This window comes from Enoplosus armatus, chromosome 22 (assembly GCF_043641665.1).
Source record: "Enoplosus armatus isolate fEnoArm2 chromosome 22, fEnoArm2.hap1, whole genome shotgun sequence".
NCBI classification, from domain to species: Eukaryota; Metazoa; Chordata; class Actinopteri; order Centrarchiformes; family Enoplosidae; genus Enoplosus; species Enoplosus armatus.
Window position 1 is genome coordinate 2482117 of NC_092201.1, and position 27504 is coordinate 2509620.

The following is a 27504-nucleotide window of genomic DNA, read 5'->3' on the forward strand; positions in this document are numbered from 1 at the left end:
TCTCCCTCCCCTCTTTCCCTCTTCTTCCTCTTCTTTTCTCTCTCTGCCTCTCAATTTGAGCCAATTGTTTGCCTTAATGGCTTAACTATTGCTTCCATCACTCTGGTCTCCCTGCAGCACAGGGCCGAGACTGAGGGCTGATCTACACCGAGTGTGTGTGTGTGTGTGTGGATAGGTCTTTGAAGCAGCTGCTGAGGGCTGTTATTCCCTCACCTCACACTCACATTAGACAGCAGGCTCGTTCATCCAAACTACAGCTGCGCGATATTGACCATAAAACCTTACGACGGTAATTTATTTATTCATTCATCATCTTCATTTCACATTCACGGCTCTTCAGATCTCCCCTCTATTAAAGGAATTGTTCAACATTTTGGCAAATACGCTAATAGGCTTTCTTTCCAGACAGCGAGATGAGAAGATCAATAAGAATCTCATGTCTGTCAGGATGTGGTTAGCCTAGCTTAGCATAAAGACTGGAGACAAGGGGAAATGCCTTGAAACGCTCTTCCTTGTTTAACTCGTACATGAGCCGATTTTAGCGGCAGTGTTTAGTTTCACTAGGACTGGAACTAAGTCTTTGTCGTGCATTTTATTTGATCATCTCTTTATAAAGTATGAACGTGTTAGCAAACAGCTGCCTATCTACAGACCCTGCAGACACAGAGCAACATTAGCATTCATTTGGAGTTGTGTTAGTTTAGTTCTGTTCTGGTGTCTGTCCAGTTCTTCAGCTGCTGGACGCTACACTACGTTCACCTACTAAATGTCTGCCTGACCGGTGGCGTACAGTCCGTCTGTCATCAGAGCTTTTCTGCTGAAGACAGATGTCTGGACACCAGTTTGACGAGAGAGACGAAGCAAAACCGGAACTGCCGGGTCAGGTGATGATTCTCTGTGGGTTTGTCACCACGAGGGACACATTTCATATCACATAGTGTTTGTATGAAACGTGATTATTGCAGCTTTAAGTGCATATAAACACACACACACTCACACCAACAGTAAAAGATGATGGTGGATATTACAGGTAAAGGGAACAAGGGAAATAAGCTCCGCCTCAACAGATGAGGAGTAAACAGTGACAGCGATGAGCTACCTGGAATACATTAACGGCCTGCTGCCCCCCTCTGTTTGCTTTGTTCCCAGCTGGAGTCCAACAGGCAGCCGGAGAGGAATGTGCTACAGAGACAGAGGGGGCGAGCGAGGTAGGTAAGAGTGGGAGTAAAAGAGAGGGAGAGAGCGGAGGAGATGGATGCAGATGAGCCGGGTCCAGGAGTAAGCACAGCTCAGAGCTCAGCATGAGCTCTCGCAGAAACCAGGCACACGTACACACATGCATGCACACATATCACACATGCATACACACACGGGCTGCAGTTCAGGCTGGCTGCGTTGATCCCCCTGCTGTTATTCCCTTCTGTTTCTGCTCTAAAACACACATCCTCTCTGACTCCCTTAACCCCTCAATTGCAGCACACACACACACACACACACACACACACACACACACACACGCCACAGAACAAGCCTCACGCTCACACACACTTCAGCGGGTTCGTGGAGGGGCCGAGCTGTCCCACACTTCTTCTCATCGGCAGTGTGTTTGCAGGGTGTGTAACGGTCCCACAGGGGAACTAATCTTGTTGACAAGCAGAGTGAGAAACATCAGTTCCCCCCCGAGGGAGCGGGGCGACCAAGGTCAGCTAAACACACACACACACACACCTCAACACACACACATGTACCGACATGTTAACACACATAGATACAGACCTAGACAGACACATCTCCTCACACGTACACATCTTCACAGATTCGTACACAAATGCTGAAATAGAAGCACACACACACACACACACACACACACACACACACACACACACACACCGAGGGCTGATATATTATGACTTTCAGAGGATATGTATCGTGACATTATGATCATATCACGTTTTTCCTGAGGTGCATCCAAGGAAAACAAATCCAGCATTTGTCTGAACATGTGATGCATTCAAGTGGTTTAAGGCATGAAACCACTGTCGCTGTGTTTTTGCAACGTCATGTTAAGGGATGAAAAGTAGTAGAAATTAGTTTTAAAAAAGTGACTTCCATAGGCACGATTAAAAAAACACTGGTGTACGTCACAACTGGTGAACATCTGAATGTTAAACACTTATATAATACCTAAATAAGTAGTGTTTTACTTTGATTGTTGCCTATTTAGTCATGACTATTTAGTATTACAGAGAAATCCTGTGAAGCCGAGTTTTCAGGGGCTTAAAATGAGATCCATGCAGTCCCAAATGGGGCTAATACACACCTAAACACACGACACAGACATACACAACTAGAAAAAAAACACACACAATTCATTTCATAGTGCTGAATATTTTCTGCTGCTGTATCAAACTGTAAACAAGATTAGCAACTTCACCACAACACACCATAAGAGGCGTGCGTTTTCCCCTCAATCCCACTCTGTAACTGATTTTGTCATCGGCGGTGCGAGGCGGATTAGTGACTCAAACTAAATGAGTGGCGTACTGTATCGACTGATTTATTTGGAACGCTTCTAGTTTTTCTGTAACTGAGTTACAGCGAGGTGAACTGGCTCCCGGGGGCCCTGTTCGCGCCAAACGAGGGAGTGTGATATTGCCTGTGATTCACTTGAACTTTACAATAAGCAATATTCCGCCCACCTTGGGTACAGGACTGGGACAACAGCCACCGGTACGAACTGGATACAGCACGTTTCATTTATTCATTATCAATATTTCTCTGCTGTGCGGCTTTGATGGAACTAGCATCTATGAATAACTGTGACCAGCTGAAAGAACTGGGTCTATGTGAGACTGCACGATTGCCTTTATGTGTGTGTATCTGTGTGTGTGTGTGTGTGTGTGTGTGCACGTATTTGTGGTTGCCATGGAGACCTGGCAGTACATGCGACGCAGGGAAACGATCAGATAAATGTCACAGTAGCTAATGAAGCTGCACCGGTGCCCCGACGCTCAGCTAGCTCTGCGCTAACGAGCTACCAAGCGCCACCGCCCGCTAATGAGAGGAGACACACACACACACACACACACACACACACACACACACACACAGTATGAACACGCTGATGCACGACACACACATGTATACAAGTGGAATGGGTCTAATTTTGCTCGTTTCTCGTGTCTCATATTTTCCTGCGTGTATGAAACACTGGAGGAGCCCACACTGTTTCAGACATGAAGCTGCAGGCGCTGGTCTGGGGCAGATGAAGCTGTGATGAGCCTCGTCACTCATGTATATGAACAGTTTTAATATCTTTGTCATGGAGGAAAATCTAGGATGCTTTTTCATATATAACTATGTCTGAAAAACACTTTAAAGTGCAAACGCTCTGTTATTAGCGTTTGGTTCCTGGTAGTTGCTTCAGTTTTGGGTTCCGTTGTAGGGCGATAAAATACTGAAGTTTGCATGAATTTCTTATGGAATGAATGTGCAAAACATTCAGGTGGCAGGTTTGTCATTTTTAGCCAGCGCTGACCATCACTCTTTACGGGTTCAAACGACCAACATCTTGGCAATTAAATATCAGCCGTAGGACATTTCTTCAGGATTTAAGTCACTTACAGATGTTGAAAGCTGAACAATAACCGACTCAAAGATATTCTAAGCCGCTTCAAAACTGTTCAGATTTGGCTGAATGATACAGAATCTCATCCTATCTGTAGTCTTTGAGAGATAATCAGCTGTGTTTTCTTCACTTGGTTTAACCGTCAGCGTAATCCAAGCCGTCATCACAAGAGGACCTTGTGGTGAATAGTGTCCTCTCGCAACAGGAACCAGAACAGATCTGCTCCTTTAGAATACAGGCAGTGAAAAACACTAACAAGTATGAATAACTGTAAGTGTATCACAGCCGAGAACTCAAAAGAAGGACGCGAGACTTGCATTGAAAATTGGTATTTGAATAACTCCATTGCATCTTTATTCAGGCTGAAGGTTTTCCTTAACTTAATTTAAAAGCGTTTCAGTGTTCGTAGAGAAACAGCATGTTATTGATGAATGAGGTCCTTTCAAAAGGCAGAACAAATCTTACTCCACAGTTTGCACCCTGTCTGCATGTGTGGAAGTTATTTAAGCTGCAGAAAGAGACTTGAACTGTGTATCTGTCATTGTGCCTCCCGTGCACGCCGCACACTCGCATTTCATGTACTCCCCGAGAGCCTTGAGAAACAACACGTCACACGAGGAGGAGGAGATCCACTTACAGCACGGCTGAACTCTGAACTGTAGACGAGTGCTCTCTACAGTATATAATACTGCGCACATCTAAACCCCTATAGACTGAAGACCTCTTGAGTCAAAGAAACACTTGGAATACTGTGACAGATTATACGATTCAGGGTTTTAAGAGCCTGCCAAAAGAGCTGACATCTTTCAATTTATCAATTAGTCTAGAGCCGAAACAGTCACTCATAAGTGGATCAAGTGGATAAAAAACGTATTGGCAACTAGCTTCTCCTCGCCTTATATGAAAGTACACTGAACACATTTGGACTGCTGGTTGGACAAAACAAGAAATTTGAACACAGAATTTAATCAATTTTACTGGAAAAACACGATTATAGATCAGAAGATTATCAGTAATGAGAAGAATTAGTGGATTGACATAAAATTAATCTTCAACAATTGATAATTGACTAAAGTTCAATCAATGGCTGCTAGGAACTGTGGAAAACATCCAGACGTTGTGTGATTTGGGATAAAAAGGGGCTAAAACATACAGAATTACTTGTACGATCCTTTAAAACAACATACTGTATAAGACCTTGCACTCTGGTCAATATTTACTCTTCAAATGAGCTGTTATTGGGGGTTAAACTGAACCTGGACAATATGAAATGTTGTTACCTTCGATGAATGAATAAACCTACACATTTGATCTGGTCACCGAATATCAATAGGTTTGTATCTGTTGGGAGCATGAACGTGGACAAAACAAACATTGTGTTTTTACAACCAGGGGATGAGGAGATTTTCTCTTATTGGAAAATCGAAAACCTGCCTTAATGGTGGCCCTGTAGGAAAGGTCACAAGGTCACCAGAATCAATGGTGTTCTTCCTCTTGGGGGTGGGTGTGAATGAGAAAAGCAAAATCAAATGCACATCAAGCTTACAGATGAAGGTGATCACATTCTTATCAAACATTAACCTCAAACCGTCGTGTCTTTCTATTCTGAGGCCTGAAAAAAAAATCTGTATTTTGAAAAACCTGCCTCAGTTTCTCCCCCTTCTGCCTACTTCTACTTCGACAGTGCAGTTCCTCGAATTACCTCCCTAAAATGATGCTTTCTAGCTCACGTCAGCCTGACCTGGACTTTCTGTGTGTGTGTGTGTGTGTGTGCACGTGATAGAGGGAAGGAAGGGGAAAGGAATTAGAGCATCTTAAAGCCTCAACACCAGATTGGTCAAATCCAGGCAGCAGCAGCAGCAGCAGCAGCAAAATTCCACCCTAATCTTTCGCACACTTCCTCTCTTCTTCACCCCCCGCCTCCTCCCCGTATCTTGTTGCTATGGGAACAGCAGTGTCGGAGGGGCATGGGGTGAGGGTAGCTGGGGGTACTGGGGTGTCGGGTAGGCGGGTGTCTCTGGATGACAGCGCTACAATGCGCACACACACTCTCACCCTTGACTCTTTGTTAGATTTGCGTCACCTGTTTTTCTCTCTCCTCTTCAGACTCTCTTATCTAAAAGCCTTCAGCTCCTCGTCTCTCCTCCTTCATCACCTCCCGTTTTCTCTCGCTCGGATCTCTCATGTTCGCGGGCTTAATGACAAACAGCTTGTTTGTGGTGTGAGTCCGCGCGCGTGGCTGTGCGTCCGCGTGCGACCGTGTGATGAAATGGCAGCGGCTCTGATTGTCTGGCATGGCGCTGCGGCTGCATTCTGCCAAAAGTCATCATCTGACTCGCCGACGGGGATGATGGCCCATTTGACTAATGCTTCTCCACAAAACGGGCCAACAATGCCGATCCAACTAACAGAAGAAAGAGCGGACGGGGGGTGGAGTGGGGGGGGGGGGGGATCATATCAGATTGGTACCGCTTCAATTCAACCGTCCCAACAGATTTGGGACGCCGGTCAAAAGAAGTCACCAGGGCCTTTCCAGCATCCTTTGACCGTGTGTTTTACAGTAAATCCTCGACGTCGTGTACCTGAACAACATGTAACACCTCGACCGCTTTGCCACGCTTGAACAATAAATCCCCTCGGCGTGCTCACGCACATCGGTCGTGACACCTCTAAAGGGGACAACTGAGCGGAAAACCACAGGGTAGAGACAGAAAATGGCGTAATAAGGGCAGCGGAGAGAGACAAAGAGAAACACAGGGAGACAGGGGAGAGAAAAGGCAGCCAGTTGTCAGCGACAAAACACCACTGATTTAACAACACGAGTGCATTTGTTGTACTGGCTTCGGCACAATTACTTCCCATTGTGAGCAAACCTCTACGCCATCTGAAGCACAAAGGTTACAAAAGCCTGGATATTACCTCTATTAGCATTTGGCTAGGCTGCTGTTTTCATATATGATGGCAATAAAAACTAGAAAACACACGCGTGTTGCCAAAAAAAATGTGCGTGTTCTTGTGGCGAGGAGAAGCAGAAGCCGCCGCTGACACACACACACACACACACACACACACACACACACACACACAGAGAGGAAGGAGTGGTAGTCGCGGTGGTACGAGTGGAGGGGATGCTGGGAGCGAAAGCAAAGAGGTGAAGTTGAACCTGGTGGAGACAGACAGCTTGGGGAAACATACTTATTGTCTGGCAGGGGAAGGCAGTGTTTTCTGTGTGCTTTTGTTTGTTTTCCGTCAGACAAGAAAGAAAAAAAAACACTGATAAGCTACTTTTCTCTGCGAGGACACGTCTGTAAACTCGCGTTCCTGCTGTAATTTCCCTCGTAGATCATTTCACGGTGGCTGCGGCTGAGTGTGTTTGTGTGTTTGACCTCGGGTCCCTTAAAATACACAGCACAACCAGGGCGTTTAGTCCACATGTACGACACATTCCTCAGCGTGGCGTCACACACAAACTGCACCGAGCGGCCCGGGCGGCTAGCCAGCGTCTCCCTGCTGTGATTCATGTGAACGAAGCCACACTTTGCCAAGTCCATCTACTCCTCTCTTCTCGTTTTTCCCCTTCATCCTTTGTTTTCTTTCTTCTCTTGCCACTGTTTTCCTTTTTGTAACTGCTTTCACTGCTTCTCTTTCGTCCTGGGACGTCCAATATGTCCCAACGCAGACATCAGTGATTTTAATCTCATGGAAATATGATATATAATTTTATTCCAGCAAAAACGGCCCAATAAAAACCTCCAACATAAATGACCTACCATATTCAAGCTCTTGGTGATTACCAGACCACGTTTCAAGTGGGTCAAGTCTCCAGTGGGTCAAGTTTCAAGTCCTTGAATGGATGTCCAAGTCAGGTTCCAAGTTTTGTCAACATAAAAGTCAAGTCAAGTCTCAAGAGAGTCAAGACAGGTCCAAGTCAAGCCTCAAGTTTTGTCAAATCTAATGTCAAGTCAAGTCTCGGGTCTTAGAGAGCAAGTCAGGTCCAAGTCAAGTCAAGTAAAACAGAACCCAAGTCTTTTCAAAAACGAGTCTCAATTCCAGTTTCGAGTAAATACAGACAAGTTCCAGGTCTCAAGTTGAGTCTCAAGTTTGTAAAACCAAGTTTCAAATTCAAGTCCGAGACCCTGTTTTGATGCAGATTCATAGAGAACATAATTGCAGAGCACATTTCAGGTTTGACTTTAATAAATCTGGGATTCATTACCTTTAAAATCTCATACAACTGATTAAAGAGAGCGTCATTATCTCACTTAAGGACTCATTAATTAATGTTTCCACCTTCAATACTTTTGACTTTGGTGTCATTCGTCTGTTTATTGCCTCTTTTGCTTTTTATATCCCTTCCTCCCTCCTTCCTGTCTCCTCTGCTTGTCTGATTCCTTCAGCGTGCCGTCAGCATTAAGGAGGAAATCACTTGCACATTGCAGCCCTGTGTTTCCAAAAGCTCTCCTCCATAAAATCACAACAATTCACACTCTCAGCCAAGTCTATGGTGGGGGGGGGTCTCAGAAGGCTGACGGATAACTGACACTGAGAGCGGCAGGACATATTCAATCTTTGGACCTGCCTCCTGGACTGAAAGTGCCTCTAGAAGAGGGGCTGCTAATGCCCACTACAGTGTAATTATGCCTATGATGTTGTGCAGGAGGAGGGGTGGGGGGTGGAGCAGAGAGGAGCGGGTGATAGCATTAAGGGATATTAGGGCGGGTGGGGTGTTCATTTTCATTAGGTTTTATGGGTTGGAAAAACATTGTCATGCATACCAATTAGCACTGGAACAGATGGCTCAATATGGTCGTATGTTTCGTCACACACACACACACACACACACACACACACACACACACACACACACACACACAGTTGTTGAAGAGTGTGTGTGCTGACGGTAACAATCCAGACGACAGCATCAGGCCGGTCAACAGGAGGAGAGAGTTCAGGCTGACAGCTGTTTGGAGAGAAAACCTCCTCCTTCTTCCTTTTCCTTCCCCCTTTCTCCCTTTCTCCCTTCTCCTTAGCACCCCCCCCCCCCCACCCCCCCGCCTTTCCTTTCCTTTCTGCCCCCTCTGTCCCAGGTCAGGACCTCTAGAGCAAAATCAAACCTGGATCTGGTCTGTTCAACAGTCTCTCTGAGGGGGGAGCCATATGCTGACATATGCTGAGGGAGGGAAATGGTGTGATTATGCATGTGTGTGTGTGTGTGTGTGTGTGTGTGTGTGTGTGTGTGCATACAGCCCGGTGTCTCTGTGAGATCACAAACATTGTTTTGACTGATTTAGACTCAAAATCTGTTTTTTCTTTTTTGGTATTACATCAGCATTTTTCTCAGCTGCCCCTAAAAGGTAGTTTGGCTGTCAAGAGATATTCACACTGAGGGAATAATCATACAATTCATCAAACCATTATAATAACACTTGCAGTGCATTCAGCAGTCTTCCCGTTACACAACCTGTGCTGTATTGATCAATTCTACTATAGTTATGTAATAAAAACCTGTATAATACCCATCATATCAGTGACAGATCAATATCCCGGCTGTGGAGCTTTTTAGCCACCAGAGGGCAGAAAAACACCAAAACAAGCTGACAGATAAAGCCACAACCATTTCCCCAGTTTATAACGTTGACAGTTGCCGACTTTCACATCCAGTAGACATGGATGTTGGACGTTTGGCCATGTTTCTGTCCACCTGACGAATAGAAGATCAATATCAACCCTGCTTATAGCTCTGTTTTGGTTTCCACCATGCTCACCACGTCCAACCATTCTGTAAACGTGCCACAAAAGCAACACAGTGAGGTAAAAGAGGCTACAAAGCGCCATAAAACTGCAGAGATGGACAATAATTCTAAACAATCTTGGTATCATGAGCGACCATCGTGTCATCTGAGTCAATGCTAACATCAAAAATATCGATTAACGCAGGTTTAATAGGGTTGATTCACATCAAACACAACAAAAACATTTCCCCACTTACCTTCTACGTGTCTTGTCTCATTGAAAAAGTCCCTTTGACTAACTGTTCACAGTGAGGTCGTGGATTATCAGGGACACTGCTTCTGGAGATATTCTGTTAAATTCTTTTGAGAGCAAGTTTTCACTGCTTTGAGCACAACAAATTAAATTCCTTTCACCTTCTTTGTATTGTGGTGGCAGCGGCAATCTCAGAGACAAACATCTAAAATCTGCACGGCTGGATGTCACCCGAGGTAAGTCAGAAAATACGCATTCGTTTGTACACTGACTGACTCGGCCTATTGACGTCCACCAACCGGACCCAAACTCTGTCACATCAGAGACCCCTTTGTACGACTTCTCACCTCTTGTCCCCTCACTTCTCACTGGCTTTAGAGCTCAGCTTTACATCCGCAGAAGCAGGGCGGGTACAGGTGCGCCTCCCCACTCGGGAGACTTTATACTAGCAAACACTTTAGCTGTGGCGTTAGCCACGGCTCAGTGGGTCTGAATGGGGACGCGCTAACAGGCTAGCACTGCAGTCCCAGAGCCCATTGATCTGTGCTGCTCACTAATAACAGACAGCAGAGACTCCCCGGCTCTCTGGGGCCATTAGGATGCATGAGTGGGAACCGTGCTAAATGGGACAATACACAGAGGTGTGTACAAGGGTAAATACACTCCAGTTTATATGGAGAGGCAGACACACTGCAGGTGAGCTCGACTCCAACGTAATTCCTTTGGCTAACCTTGGAATTGCATTACTCTGCGTGTTTGTCTTTGCATGTGTGTGTGTGTGTGTGTGTGTGTGTGTGTTGTGATATAGGGATTAAGCGCAGCGTTACAGCATGACTGAGGTTTCTATATTTAAGGTCGTGCTGTTACATTTCCAAGCCATTATCTAGACCTGTGGGGACAAGCAGGGATTTCAGTGCAGCAGAAAACACACACACACACACACACACACACACACACACACACACAGATACACAATGCACTAACGCTGGGGTATTTTGGTGCACAGGCAGACCTACATTCAATCTCCTATCTCCTGAACAGTAAGAGGAGAGAAATGGAGAGGCCTGTCTGCTCTCCATCCCTCTAAATGTTTAATGAACCATCTCTCTCTGTCTCCCCCCCTCCCCCTACCGTCTCTCCAGCTCTCTCGCCCTCTCCCACCCTGCGTCTCAGCCCTCACCCATCATCTACTTTTTCTCACCTCATCCTTGTTTGTCTGTCTCTCTCTTCCTGCAGGCTAACAGACACCACATATTGGTTCAGGATGAGGTTGTGCATGCTGACGAGGAAGAGGAGGAGGAGGAGGAGGAGGAGGAGGAGGAGGAAGGCTCATCTGCATCCTATTTCCCTTTCTGACTCAACCACCCTCTGGCCTGCATCCAGCCAAATATATCATTTGTTCTCACTCAACTTTTCGCTTGATGTTTGAAATTTTGCAATTTGCGGCGCCCGCAGTGCTCTCGTCTGATGGGACAGTTTGGGGTTGACAACATCTTGCGCTCTGTGTGGATGCTAGCTTGTGTGTTTCCACGTTAACCACATGAGGAAAGCGTGCGGCGGCGCTGATCCAGCTCCTAAGTGCTTGTAATGTAACTGGCAAATATTCTTGGCGTGAGGGAACGATGTGAAAATGCTGCGGTGCTGTTTGTGAACTCCATAGTCACAGCTGTTATTATTTAGACAACAAGCTCTGGCTGTGCAGGATGAATGCCGCTCTGTTTTATTACGCCTAATCTACTGCACTCTTCTTTATCTCTTAATTCTGAAGAGGCTGTCTTTATCTTTTTACCTGTTCTGAATAAGCTGCTTTTACCTGTTAAACAGCTATGGCAAATCTGTTTTTTGTCTGTTAATCTACTCTGAATACAATGTTTACAGGTTGAACTTTTAATCTTCATCTGCTGACGGCTAAATTTGAAAAATCCGTCACCCTTTAGCGAGAACACGCGGGTCAAATCACATAAGTCGAGACATGAGGCTTGACTTGAACTTGACTGCTCTGAGACTGAAGGACTTAAGACTTCAATGCAAAAGTTTTGAATAGTAAAATCCCAGAACAATAAAAAATATATATAGGTAAGACAGCAGCTTGCATATTTACTTATAAGATGACAGCACAGAGCTTCACTCTTGGAGACTTGGACTTGTAACGACTGACTTAAAAAACTTGAGACTTGACTTGGACTTGTTTTGAAGAGACTGGAGTCATGACTCGGATGTGTCTGACGTGAACTGGTCTTGAGACTTGACTTGGACTTTGGCTGTCCTCTCAGGAGATAAAGGGAGTCACTGTGAATAAGTAGTAATCGTTTCTTACAGGTCAAAACACAACTGGTACTTTCTTTCTGAATGAAACACTATTGGGAACAAAGAGAAAGCAATTTTCTCTGATTTTGTTTTGCCCGGCCCCTCTGAAGAACGTTTACAAGGCGTAAAAAAACCTCACCGCTCCGCCGTGAAAACATGCACACAATACACGAGACAAACGACACCGCACAGTCGCGCTTGCAAGTGTGTGTTTCCGCGGATGTGTGCGAGTGTGGGTGTAAGCAAGCGAGCATACTTCCACTCCCAGCCCCAGGACTTCAAATTATCCCGAGGCTCCTCCAAAACACACTTCAGAATTTTTGTCTGCTTTCCAAACTCATTACTTTAGTAGGGCAAATCAAACAGGGCGCATTAAACGGAACTCAAACGTGAAGAGAGTGGAGTGCAGGGGAAGAAGAGTGTGTGTACGAGTGTGTGTGTGTGTGTGTGTGTGCCAGAGAGAAAGCGAGTGTGCCTGTGTGTTAATTAGAAGGATCCTGCTCTAATTAATGGCCTATGAATAGCCACGCTGGGTGAGGAGTCAAGGTTAGACACCTGTGCGGCCATATTGATGCCAAAGCGAACTTCTTCTCCGGGTCTATCAAATTACACACGTTTAATGTAAATACAATGTTGGCAGCCTCATCTGCTGCCGAGCCAAGAGAGGAAGTGTGTGTGTGTGTGTGTGTGTCCAACATGGATGATGTCAGAGCAATTAGAGAACACATGAATCATCACTGGGGAGGTAATGACCTCGGGAACACCACAGAGGAGAGTCAATTACTCCATCATACCGGAACCTGGCAGTACTACACATTATTTATTACTCATTTCAGAAGTAGTATCATGACTTTGCTCCGTGGTAATATTAATTTCTTATAATCCTCAAATTACTATTTTGTTGCTCCCTTTTAAACTAGCAAATTGAATTCTTGCTGAAGCCAGGAGCACTTCTGAAGACTTTTTAGGCCCGAATGACAAATTTAAAAACGAAAAGACTTTTACAGGTTTCCATTGTTGACTGGATCAAATCAAAGCTCGATCCAGAGGCCAGAGAAGCAAGCTCATAAACAAGCTAACGCGCACCATATGTCTGTTTTTTGAAGATGAGTGCAAAGTCTTTAAGGTCTTGAAAATCAGCCGTCATGACCACATCGAGGTTAGAACAAAAATATTGTTTTATATTGTGAGTTTTTGTGCCACAAAACAGTGTAAACTTCCTCTGAGTGAAAACCACAGGTATGCCCCTCCGTAAGGCTCAATTGGAATTATATCTTTGATCCGAGGTGTTCAATGTACTCGAAGATTTATTTTGCCATGATATTGACTTTTGGTCGACCTGCTTTTTCCGTGAAAACAGGGACGTTAAATTGCTGCATTCATCTGTGGATCCTACTTGAAAACACTTATCTAGAGAGGAGACAAACGGTCTGAATCACTCCCTTTTCTTTGAATCAGCAATGAAAACAAAGAGTGACTGTCCTGACAGTTTTGCAGTGTCGGCGCCGTTACACATGGAAGCATCGCTCGGAGTCAAAACAAGACGTATCTGGTGGTTGCATTGGATTATGGTCTTTTGAGGCTAATGACGGAGGACAAATTGGAATTTCAGCTTCTACTACGATGGATGTCTCCCTTTGTGATTACTGGAAGTTGAAAAGCCGAATGTTTACTGTTGATGTTTTAGGCCACAGAAACATTAAAGACGGTCACTTCCTGGAAAACAAAGCTGTTTTTCTGCTCCTCAACAAATCAAACTGCTTTCAGTTGATATCCAAAAGGTGGATTTAATGATTTCTGGAGAACTCTTACAGTTTGGTTTTGCAGTGCCTCTGGGTCTCCATTGGAATCTGTTGCAACTGCTGTGAATCCAATCTGATGACAGCTGCCCCCCTCCACGAAGGAGCAAACTGCAAACCTTTCAGAGCCACACGAGTCCAGTATTTGATGCACAAAATGACAAACTGCATTTTATTTTGTTTAATCTGCATTTTGGATGATGAGGCCTTCAGGTTGAAGGTGGTGGGGGGGAAACATATGCTGTAATAGGGGAGGACAGTGTTTCCACATTTTCCACTTCCTGCACGAATTTCAGCTTCGCCACATGTACGGCCCTTTTCAGTGTGTGTGTGTGTGTGTGTTTGAACAAAGAGAGCATTCCCTCGCCAACAGATCAATACCCCGGATCCATTCTGGTTTGTTAAGAGTAATAGGCATGGATTTGCAGAGAGGGGAGGGAGGCTAACGGGCGCTGATTTAGCCGGGCTGCAACGGACCCATTTACTTCTCAGCTACAGCTAACAGGGTTTCTCTTGCCTCCAAAACACTTTGTGCTGCCGCCACAGCGCTGTATACAGCCGAAGAAAGATTACCCCCATTATGTAATCTCTATAATGATTCCTATTTAGGAAGCAGAGGCTACAACGGCGGTACAGTAAATTACACTAAACACCATTACTCTTGACAAGTCCTTTTGAGTGTGTGCTTGCATATACGTGTTTGTTTGAGAGTTGATGTGTGTGTGTTGGGTGAGTGAATGATTGAGTGTGTGTGCACGAGTGCGTGAGCGCAGCTCTCACAGTGAAATTAAACTGGGGCTCAGGTGAGAAGCAGAGCAATGCTTCAGCAAAGAGAGAGGAGGAAGAAGAAGAAGAAGAAGAAGAAGTGGCGGTGAGGAGATAAACACCCCAAGGACCTTGCAGATGATGTGGAAAAAGCCTGTTTGGGCTAAAGAGGAAACGGGGGGGGGGGGGGGGGGGAAAGGAGGCAGATAGAAGAAGAGAAGGGGAACAGAGGGAGCTGACAGGGAGATTGAGAGGTGGAGAGATTGATGGCATGTAATGATGAAACGGATGGAGGACGAGACAAGAGAGACATGCACGTCAGAGGCCATTACTCATCTGCAGCGCACACACCAAACACAGCAAACGCCACCCAAGGGTGCCGCAGGAATCGTCTACCACCCGCCTCTCTCCATTTCTCTCGCCTTCTTTCTTCTGCTCTCTGTCGCCCTGTTCATCCCACCCTTCGTCTGCGCCTCCGTCTTTTGCTTTCCTCCTCTTACACTTCGGTCTCTCCGGAGATTATTCACATCAAATCATATTCGTCAAGAAACTGTGAAGCCTGTTTGCACCGTTTACAATTCAAGTGGAGCAGCGACGGACAAGAAATTACAGGTTGATACATTATCAGACGTAGTGCATGGATCTGAGATGACACTTTATTCCTGAATGCTTCCCTAAAAGGTTTTTAATGGTGGAACCTAAGTACTGTACCTACTGCGTACTACTGTAAGAACACTAACTAACAAAGGGTCAGGGGTTATTAGTCTTTACCTTGTTGCACAGGTTAATAACTTTTAATAACTTGTGCACACAAATTATTATCTTGAGTGCATCTTGAGAATGAAAAATATACACTTTCAGGACCTTGGTGGCTCTGTGACTCTGTGACTCTGAAAGGGGCCTTTTATCTTTTATACATTTCCTAGTCATATGTACTTGTACTCAAGTAGAACATTGAAGAATGCAGGACCTTTGCTCATAACAGAGTATTATTACTGGTATTACCTAAAGGATCTTACTAAGGATCTACTTCTTGCAGCACCAATTCTAAGGCTGTCGCCTAAATCTTCAGAATTTGCATCGTCAGTCGAGGCACTTCATTCGAACCTCATATTTTCAGTTCAGTTCGGTGTCAGCCTTTTTTTTTTTCCTGCTGCGTCATTGTACAAAGAACACAAGATAACAGCAGGGAAGAGGGGTGGAAAGTGTGTACATTTTCAGATGCCAGGAAAGGCATTAAAACTCGAGTCTTACAGGCAAAGAAACTGGCGCGTAGTCTAAAGGAGTTGAGTCTGAAGCAGCTGCTCTGCATGGTGTGCTGAGCTGTAATGGACTTGATTGATGGCTGGGAATATGAATCTTATAATTCAACGTACAGGGAAATAATGAAAATGTGTCTGTAATAATCTTGAGTATTGAAGAATAGCTCCAATAGATGACAAAAAGCAGGAACTACTAGCACATAACTAAATAAAATGAGATTCAGTTACATTGCTAAAAACATGCAACTTTGATTGATCTCTGCTCCCCGTTATGATGATGCTGGAGCTCAAGTTTGGACTCCATATGCTAAGTCCCACAATTTGACCCACTGACTCACGACTGCTGTGCATTACCGGATTGAATCATGTGAGACAGAGAAAATTCCGGTCTACATCTGGGTTGTATGTGTGTTTGTGTGTGTTTTAGAGTTTTGGCCTGTTTCATAGAGCAACATTTCCCATAATGAGCACCCAGGGGACTTGTTGCAGTGCACTCTCCTCTCAAAAAGGTCTGCACAGACTTATGGGATACCTCTGACGCTCCGCAGAGGCCTCAGACAGACTAAACGCCCATTTCCATAACAGCATACTCACAACCGGCCCCATCAGTTCTGTCCCACAGGCTTTTCATTCACGGGAAGGACGGGACCACGTGTTAGGAAACTAAAGACGTCGTGCAAGTGGTGTGTAAATATTTTCACGTCAAGGACCTCCGATTAGTAAAACATCAGGCCACCGAGCCCCATGTGATAACCCTCAATGGTGTAATGATGTTACCGCAGGGAAGATCCAGGAAGACTTTTTCCTACTGCAAAAATGATTGGAATGCCTTATGCAACTGGGTGATATGGGAGCAAACTGGGAGCCCGGTTCCAAACTCTGTTATAGCAGCAGACAAATGAGATGTTCAGTAATCACATATGGGCGATAAGTGTCCACATACTTCTGGCCATATATTGCAGCACCAGAGCCAACGAGCTGCCAGTAACATGATATGAAATAGGTCTGATCACTGCAGGCGGCTCTCCTATAAAACAACTTGTATTCATTTGAAAACCACTGAACTGGTGTAATATAATTCAGGTACGTCCCTGTAATGAAGTCAGGCTGGTATACAACGACACAAAACCAAAAGTGGACACCGCGCCGCTGTGTAAAAGCGTCCTTTCAGCTGTGTAGGCCGTTTAAAACGAGCCCGCTCTCGACTAAGCTGCATTCACTAAACATCTGCTTAACATCCCGCACACACACCGCTTAATACAATGAGCCGATATGCCGAGCGGCGGAGTGTGTGCCGTCCTCTCTCCCCGCGGAGGCTTCAAATGCATCACGCCTAATCAGAGAAGGAGGCTCAGCTCGTACCGCCGGCTAGTGCTGCATGCTAATCTTCTGCAGATGAAGACGCTAAGCTAAGCGCAGGCTGACAGCCATGCGGAGGGAATGGCAAAGGAGGCTAACGCTAACTGCAGTGTCACCGCGCCTTCATTTCACACACACACACACACACACACACACACACACACACTCCTCAAAGCTCTATGCATTTGGGTATTTGTTGAAGAAGAGTATTTCATGACTTAGCGTGTGTGTGAACTTGTGTGAGGATGTGTGTGCGTGTGCAGAAAGACTAGCCAACGACAGCTGCGTTAAAAGCCTTCAACGTCAGTCTGGCCGGCTGAGATTTGATTTGGCTGTGAGCATCTGTGTGTGTGTGTGTGTGTGTGTGTGTGTGTGTGTGTGCCTGCGGGTGTGTGCGTTTGTGTTCATGAAGGAATTTGACAATAACACTAACAAGCGCCCAGAGCCAGGCAAATATGGGATGCCAGACAACCTCTCAGCATAAAGTTAACTTACACAAACACACAGAGTTCAGCGAGTTGTTGTGATTGTTGTTGTTTACCAGCTGAGGTGAGACGGAGCCGTGGCCTTCTCATTAAAACAAAACCCTCTGTATCTCTGGGACTCTTCTCATTAGTGCGCGTCTCTTCGGTGCATGTCTGTGGTGTGTTTGTGCCGCTCACACCGAGGAATGATTTGTGAGCGGTTTTGGCTCAGACTCAGTTTAAACACACTTGTGAGTAGGTAAACACAACCATCCATCCATCAGAGTGTAAGTGTGTCAGAACATCTGTGCGCTCCGCTAAAGATTCTGAGCGGAAAACCACCCGCCTCGGAGGGATCATAGCGGCGACGCACACACACATGGACACACACTAACTGGCTATAGTTGTGTGAAAGCACCCCGGAGAACCACAAAAGGCTATAATGTCTGCTGGTCAGAAAAGCACTTACACAGAGCTGCCTGCCAATCTCAGCCAACCGCAGCCGCCGTAATGCCCACCGCTGTGCCCACTCACCGTCAATCACATTTCACCACCACACCCTCCGCCTGACAACCTGCAAAACGTCTTGCAGCACCCAGCCAGCGCTCCTAATTAAAAACCACCGCTGCCAACTGCACAACGCTGACCCTCCGCCGATCGAAACCACAAGTCCACATAATGTAAACGCTGCCGCCAGGGCTCCACATCCAGAGACATATACAGCCACGTGCTCGCCTCGCCTCCCCTCTGACACGTTAGATCCCATTAACGAGGTGTCACCGCGAATATTTAGGACGTTAATTTGTGCCGCTCCTGAAGCCGCTTTGATCCAAACAGAGTGTGACAACTTTAATGACTAAACAAAACAGAGGACAAACAAACCTAAAGACCTGCTGCTAAATCACGGTGGGGAGGTCTGCCGGGAGACGGCTTTTGAAGTGGAGGAAAACAACCAAAGGAAGCTTTTTATGTGGCCGCGCCGTCATTACGCCGGGCGAGGTGAGGCGGAGGCCTAATTAGGGCCGGGATTGATTGAAGTGGTGTGCTCTTCTACATTCAGACATTGACGGGGGAACAAAAGAAGAGAAAAATGAGGAAAATCCTGGCGAGGATGATCCTCAAAAGGGCTGTTTTAGAGGTAGGATTTGAGCTTTGGGTTGAGACGTTTTCTCTTTACTCTGCCGTTGGTAACCTCACTGGCAGCTGAACTCAACCTAGTGACTGCCTAGATTTAGTGAGTGAAACTTGAACTCAATAATGTATATGGTTAGTTTTCTTTCAGCCACGGCAGAGAAGCCAGGATGATAAAAATAAAATACGCTCCCTGACATTTATTGACGTCACCCATTCAGGATTTCTGGGTGGTGAAGTTCAAACGGTTCCCAACAGTTACCTTCAGCTGGCATTTGTAGCTGACAACGCTCTACGTTGCAGCTTAAGGATTACAATTAGCATTAGCTTAAGGGTTACAGGAATCAATGGACTTGTCAATGGAAGTCCTGAGAAGACGGATAGGCTGAGGTTAAGTGGGAGTATTTAAAGAAAGGGAGATATTCATGGATACATGGACCAAGAAAAGAAAAGAAAGTCATTCTGTCCTTTTCAAAATGCCAAACGTTTGTGGCAGGAAGACCGCAAAAGCAGCACCTCATCCTCTCTTCCTGCCTCCCACTATCTCTCTCTCTCTCTGCCTCCCTTCCATCTTCTAAACCAGGTTATTCTTGAGAACCGGGGCTCCTGTCAGCTCCCACCAGCTCTTGCCTCTAAATGACAGAGGCAACCCTCCTGAGCAGCCGCTGCTAAAAGCATGTCATTTTCTCCTGCTAATGTCAAGTGGGAACAGATCAGAACAGGCAGGGGGAGTTAATAACACTGCGTTCTCTCCTCTCACAGATCCCCTCGCCGCTCTGCCGCCCGCGTGAACTCAAACTTCCTGCGTGACCTTCGCCGTTATGATTAGCGATTAGCGAGGGTGACCTGTTCTCCAGCTTCGTCTGAATCTCACAATCTCCTAAAATGAAAAGCGCTAACTCATGATAAAGGAGTGGGATGGGTGGGGTGGGGGCTCCATCCTTTATGCTGATGAGAGAAATAAATCCAGCTTCCCACAGTGCATTGCTGGTCTGCCTCTAAAAGAGGTTGGGGCTATTTCATAACCAACAGAGACATCAGCGGGAGAAACAGCATCGCTCTGTATTCCACTCATGCCCCCCACCCCCCCTCTCCACTGCAGAGGCTAGAGGTCCGCACACACTGTGGCTCCACTCATTACCTTGCCGCTTGGATGCCAGACCCCCATTCACCCCCGCTCACACACACAGATACATGTGCGAACACACACACACACACACCGCAAGCCCCCTGATTAATCATCTCTTTTTAACCCCTCCCTCTCCGAGGAGCCCCCCGCACCCACCTCCTCGCAAGACGCAACACGCCGGGTGAATGAAACGTGATCCTGATTCTGATTCTTACCTCCCCGGCTAGATACTGTAGCCGGGCAGCTCGCGTTGTTCGACCTCGCCTCGCCGGGTCGCAGCGGAGCTGGACAGATGTGGACGACTTTATTACCAACATTTATTTGTGTAAATCTGATCAAAATGTGATTCGAGTCAACTAACAGTACATTTCCTCAGTGAGAAAGTGAGGCGGGCCAGAATAAAAGGGCCAATATCAGCCCTGTATATAAAAATTACTATGATTTGAGAAGCTCAAAAAGAATATTAGACCCCCTGCTCCGAAGCACAGCAGCAAAAATAGAGCGCCGTGACACCAAACCATGATTTACGTTTCCTCTATTTCATCTTATTTGAGGAAGGCTGGAGGTTGCACACATTCATTATTTCAAGAAACAAACTAACATTTGTCACCGGCACAAAAGCACAATAATGCACAGTGACAAATCTGGATGTTGCTGATATGCAATTCCTCATTTCTTTTCTTCTTAAAGCTGCTGGATGATTGCGGTTACCTTTGACGCGTGCAAACGTGGTCAGAGGTCAAATAAAGCAATGTAAAAAACTCGCCATAACACAGTCAAGTCATCAATTCAGTGATTCGGACAGTAAATTCAATATCTACAATCACAGTCAACTGCCTCCCTGAGCTGCAAATCCGAGCGTCAAGATTTGAATTAATATGATATGTGATGTGACACTTTTTGGAGGCCATTATATTGATATTAAATTAGTGACTGAATACCTGAGCTCAAAGAATTTTTTGCTTCAGGTATCCCATCCAAATGAGTTTCATTTGGATGTATGACTTCCAGCTGTGAATGAGAAAATGTCCTCATATCCCGCTTAAATCAACTCAGCTGCTGTCACAGTGGTTCCATTATTCACAGTCTGCAGAAGCAGCTCCAGGATTTGTCTCCAGATAAAATCACCTCTACACTGCACTGTCTCTCTGGTGGTTTGTTTATGGAGAAACATGTTCAAATACACATATTGAATCTGACCTGCACAGAACGCTGTGACACTATGTACATTCGCTCTTTTTAGTTGGCGCCGGAAGTAGTATATAATATCAGTAGTGAACTGACAGAAAATAAATCAGCCGCTTTTTATAATTAAATAATGAAAAACTTGTCGATGGGTACAGCTGCTTAAATGTGATAATTTACTAGTAGCAATACAATTAGCAATACTAATAGCAATGTTCACCATTTTGAAGTGTTACAGGTTAAATGATTGATGAAAAACAACAGCAACAACACTGTTAACCGTTAGCTAAACCTCTCCCCCAGTCAGCAATCATCCAATCACAGCTTAGCAACCGTAACTAGGCGCGGCAGGCCTGTCGAGCTTTGGACTTCTCCACATGTTGAAGTTATGTACTTGGAGCTCGAGTACGAGAGATAGTCAGTAAAGATACTGGTTCAAAACCAGCCACGAGTATTTTGCAAATATTGGCTGCTGAAAGAATCAAAATCGACAGGCAAACTACATTACCCACAATGCAACTTGACCACTAACAGTTTGGTTATATATTTGGTTGTATGCTATGCTAGTAGCAGCTAATGTAGCCTCAAACTGCTAGCCTCGAGCAGAGATGAGGAGCGGGCTACAGGGGTCTCGTTAGCTTCTAACGTTGCTGCAGTGATGTAGAAGTAAAGTGAAATAAAGTATTTCTGATTCTGAAGTGTACTCCAGGGTGTGTACCAGTGCGCCGTGACATCATCACACATTACACCACATTAGGTATGGGATCAAATCTGGAGAGAGACGACGGGATCTGTGCATTCCTGTTAACCGATAATGAAATAATCATTAGTGGCAGCCCTACTTTTAATGGGAATATCAGAGCTTTAACATGAATTCAACAGTTTGGTCAGGCTAAAAAGGAACAGCAGAGTAACTAAGCTCAGGTGAGTTTACACTAAATCTGTCTCCTTTGGCTGTCTGGACTCCACATCCACTCGTCCCTGTCTTCACTCTTTAGTCTCCTCACTCTCCATCTTACTGAGACCATTAAGCTTAGCGGGGCCAGCTAGCCCGGGTTAAATACACATAACCTCACGCTGCTTCGACAAGGGGGGAAGAGGCATCCCAGAAACGCTCACAAGCACACACTGGAACACACACTGGAACACACACACAGGTCCTCGCTGCAGCTTTAAGAGCAGTGATTGCTGTAATAGCCCTATAGAGGAGAGAAAAAGACAACAGAGAGGGAACGAAAGGATTGAGAGGAGAAAGAGTTGATGGATGGGTCTGCTTTCCAGGTCACTTAGGGGGCTCCTCCCCCCGTGTCAGACTCTCTCCCCAGGGTCACTATTACTGGGCACACACACACACACATTCACACAAACACACACTCACACACACACACACACACACACATAAAGAGCGTATCGCCAAGTACAAGAACAGAAGCAGGTCGCACCACAATGGGCAACATCGATTTTACAATATAAACTAATGAAGCAGACCAAAGTCAATATATAGAACATGTACACAGGGGAAGCACGCACACACACACACACACACACACACACACACACACCTCTTGTAAACACATACCAACACTGTCCCTTTGTTTCTTTTCAACACACATACTGTAATTGCTGATGTGACGATAAGTGTGTACATTACTGAAACACAAACCAATTATACTCGCATTCCTGCAATTCTCTGGCTCACAAACAAACAAACACGGCTGCACACACAAACATGCTAAAATACACACACACACACACAACTTCCAGGCCTTGTCTGAGAGAGTGTGTGTGTGTTCCCTTGAGGCAGTGTCTCTCCTCTCTCGCCTCCTCCTCTCTCTATTTCCTTGGTGACAGCTGTCATCCTGTCAGGCCTATGGCAGCCCATTCTGCTCACTGACACACACACACACACACACACACACACACACACCAACTCTCAGACTTAACAGCCAGTGCAGATCCACCTCTGTATGTCCCAAACCACTAGTCAGCTCAACCAGACCGTCCCTGAGAACACAGAAACTCTCAGCGCTAACTAGCAAAAGTTACTCTTCTGTTGTTTCCCTCAAGAAACACACAAAAAACATCTGACAGGAACAAAAATCCACTTGTGAAATCCACTTGTTTGCTGTCACACACACACACACACACACACACACACACACACACACACACACACACAGTTAAACAAAAATATCAATATCAGTTTCATCTCTATGTGTCCAGCAGGAAATTATATTAGCTTAGCACAAAGACTGGAAGCAGGGGGAAACTGCTAGCTGCATTAAAAGTTAAAAAATACTTATTCCAACAACTCCAAGGCTAGTAGCTAGCATCACTAGTAAATACACTTGTGTGTGTGTATGTGTGTGTTTTCTTTCACTTCATTCTTGTTGTTTAATGTCAACTTTATGTTGCCAGAACCAAACTGAAACAATAAGGTTTTAGTCCGACAAATTCCTTTATTTTGAAATTAATTTCCAAAGCAACCAATCTGTATTTCTTTTTTATGCACTTACATCTAAATTAATAGATTTTCTTTTTGGCCACTCTGGAGCAGCACACTAAGCTGTATTTCACTTTCTAAAGTTCATATGGCAAACGTGGTAGCAAACAGTTGCCGATTTATACATCCATCAGAAATATTGATTAGTGCAGCTTTCTAATATGAAGATTTGTTGGCTGTAAACTTATTCAGCGTCTTCTCGCCGCAGGAAACTCAACAACCTTCATGTGTACAGGGACTTAAAATCAAGATATGAATTGGTTTGATTTGCGTCTTTGGTGTTTTATTTATTTGTATTTTCAATTACAAATTGAATAACTTCTCATATGACAATTAAATGCGATTCTCCTGCTTCGTCATCACCATCTTGACTTTCAGCCGATGATCTTTAATGCTGCACGCAGGACTTCTTGCTGCTACCCAACCAGAATAACCTTCCACCTCTGACGCTTGTTTTTCTTTGACAAGGACATAAAACTAAAATACTGACAATCCCAAATTATCTGCGCTGGCCTTTAACAGCACATATCGGAGCGATGCTGGTCTGTAATTCTACACCAGGCCGACACAAACCTGCTGCTCGGACACATTCCAGTCATGTCCGCAGCTACTGCAGCATGCCAAACACATCACTCTGACTACCCTTAGTACACTGACCCCAGTGCTGTATTACTGCATTTCAAATCTGACTCTAAAGCTCCATTGACTGTTTTAGATCCACATCACTCTGCTGAATCTGGCCAGACACAGATCGTCATTTTACAACCCCGAGGGGACCTTCAGAAGTATGCGGTATCTAATTCTGTTAATAAGACAACTGATTCATTGATTGAGTTGATGGACAGACCACAATTATGCTAATTGATTAACTGTCAATGATCAAACAACTGCTGAAATCTCTCTGTTCTATATAGTTTTTGGACGTTTTTCTAGAATAAAGCTTTTAATCAGTAAATCATTAACAGATGAATTTATAATGAAGATCATCATTCATTTCAGCCATGGTAGTATTATTTATTTTACCGTTCAGTCCAAGCACTAATAATCTGTCGTAGATCTGAAACAGCCGTCATATTTGCAGCCACACAAAGCGGAAGTGAGCTGCAAGTCGAACCTCAGTCGTTGTAAAATTTGCATATTTATTCAATTTGCCTCCAAGAAAAGAAAACAAGAAATGAGTCGCACCTTCAACAGCTCTGTTTCCTGCACTGAGAATCTTTATGTATAAGACACAGTATATGAGTTTAAACAGAAACACACACACGTAATAAACAAACACAGATGCCCATATAAGCAAAAACACACACACACACACACACACACACACACACACACAGCCAGAGACTGTTTGGCAAATGGCACCCGGTCGGAAAATGTAATTGCTTGAACTTTAGAGAAGCGACTGCAGCTTCTGAAATACCCAAGGGAGCCATCAGACCAGTGTTTTACAGCACACACACATATACAGTACACACACACACACACACAAAACCACGAACCTCCCTGTCAGCAAGTGCAGTACTTTAAGTAGTAATAACTGCTCTAGCTGTTAGGGTGAAGAGAGAGAGAGGGGGAGGGAGGGAGGAGGGAGGAGGGAGTCTGGAGAGGGAACAAATGCAGGAGGAAAGAGGAAGAACAAGCAGCGCTTTAATCGCCATCAGTCCGCATGTTATTGTTGGCGGGCCGGGCAGCAACGTCTGGGAGGAAGTGGGACGTGAACGCTGATAATTCTGCAGTTAAAGGAACACCTCGCCCCAAAAATCAATCTCCTGAGCATCCTATAATCACTCCATGCCACTCTGGGCACTGACACACCCAGTCACATCGAGTACTACTCTACTTCTTCTGTGGTTCTGGAGGAGCTTCCTCAAATCTGAGAAGTAACCCCCAAAGACGCTGGTGTTACCGGGCTTGGAGGATCCAGTGCTTGTGGAGCTTGATCCATACTAGGGATTAAAAGTCAGCATGGCCTTCTTCTTTTGGATTCGTCTCTTGTGAGTCCCCCTTTAATCCAGACCAGTGCTGGGGGTCAGTTATTGAGGGTTGAGGGCGAATCCTTTTGTGATCGAAGCTCCTAATGTTCAGCATGTTTCAAAACAATTGCTGCTCTGCTAATAAAAAAAGCTAAATGTAGCTCCGAAGCTCCGCTGGAAGCAACATTATCAGCGTTTTATATGCAGAGCGATGACTGTTTAGAACATATGGCTGAACAACTCCATTGTTGCAGCAGTGGTTTGAGAAGAGTCTGTATAGGTTTTGATATGTTTTGACACACTTTCTGGCCATGACTCAGGGTCACCTTTTGAATCTATTGTAACTGCTGTGAATCCAGGCTGACTACACCTGCAGCCCTCCACAAATGAGCAAGCTGAGAATCTTTCCAAACCCTACAGTGCAGCGAGTATTTGATGCCTACAAAACAGGTTTCCACCGGAGTTTTCCTTTAAATGTTGCTTCACAGGCTGAATGTGTCCATGAAATATTGTTGCTTTACTGATCATTAGTACAAACATTGATCATTATCAGCTTCAATCCCAAACGCTCATCTTCAAAAACACACAGCCCCTAATAACTCACTGTATCACACATCTGGATTAAAACACACTAATCTGGGAATCCAGTCACAACACACAGTAACCCCCGCTCTCCTCCCCCCTCCCGGACAGATTAATCCCTCGGCTACTCTGCTGGTGTTTCTAGGAACATGCAGACTGCTTGAACCATGGGGATACTATTGTGTTTCCATGCTTGTAAGTGTTTAAGTGCGAGCATCTGTGTGTGTGTGTGTGTTTGTGTGTAAGCCTCGGGCTGTCCCTTCAGCACTGCGTCTGTATCGACCTGCACTGGAAAACAGGCCTGTACTTGGCCATGTAGGCCAGGGAGTCGATAGGGACATCAGAACGAGGGCAGCCGTCCAAAACGGCATCACAATGTGCCCAGAGGCCGCGCACTCACACACACACACACACACACACACACACACACACGTGCACACTGTATATATACAAAGGCTTGGCCATTTTTCAAATAGCCTTGGATTTATGGTTTATAAATCCTGCAGATGGTGATTCATGTGTAATCTGTCTGTAATGGTTACTTGATGCACTTCTGTTGTACTAACAGACGCCACCGTCACTGGATAATTATCAGATAAAGATATACTGCACATGTAATTGTGTATAATTGCACAGTGGACTGTTGAGACAATGTCCATATAAACAAATGGACATTATGCTACTTTCAATCACTGACTGCTGCCACACGACAGCGGTTTATAGTACGTTTGTGAAACCTTTCCTCTTCAAAAATAAAATCAAATAAACAGGTACAAGATTAACGAGTTAACGGTGATCTTCGTCTTTTCTCCTCTCTGCACCAAACATGAGCAACAGTCGCCTCACCTCAACTGTGAGTGGCTCCTGGTATCACGAGAAAGACTTCACGGCACACGGACACAATCGCAAAAACAAGCCGGTGAAAACTTGTCAGGATGCCACCAAAATATAAGAGGTACGCTCAAAGAATTCCACTTTAATCAGTGTAAAATGTTGGCAACACAGCATCATAAAAGCAGCACATTCAACATAAATGATGAACAGGTGCTGCAGTTGAAAATGATCAAGATGTAAAGATGTTAAAGGGGAACATCAGTCATTAAAAAATGCTGCATTGTAAATGTTAAGTGTTGTATTATTGACTTCCTTTCTCATAGATCAATATGAACCCTTTAATAAAAGATTTACATAGAATAATTGTGGAAAAAAAGTGTAAATGATCACAATATTTGGCAATTGGCCTGATATTATCACCTCAGCTGTATCTGCTGCTTTAGTAGAAGCCTTGCACTACAGCAGGTTCAGAGGTTTTTAGCCTGGGTGCTCCAGGAGGGGAATCAAACGCTCCACCCTGGCAGCCTTTAGCTACAGGACCACAGTGTTGCTGCCTCCGTATCAGCAATTCCACTGACAGATTACTCCGTCAAACCGC

At 45.0% G+C, this 27504-nt stretch overlaps 1 protein-coding gene across 7 annotated transcripts in view; it reads right to left on the reverse strand.

The window, feature by feature from the left end:
* celf2 (cugbp, Elav-like family member 2) overlaps positions 1-27504 on the reverse strand; it is a 163452-nt gene that overhangs the window by 64036 nt on the left and 71912 nt on the right. Inside the window, exon 1 of one of the 7 annotated variants that reach the window (XM_070928814.1) lies at positions 3912-3931. The exons of the other annotated variants lie outside the window; for them this stretch is intronic. The gene's annotated coding sequence lies outside the window, so the exon portion shown is untranslated. Of the gene's footprint in view, positions 1-3911; positions 3932-27504 lie in introns of those variants that run through there. 7 annotated transcript variants of the gene reach the window in all.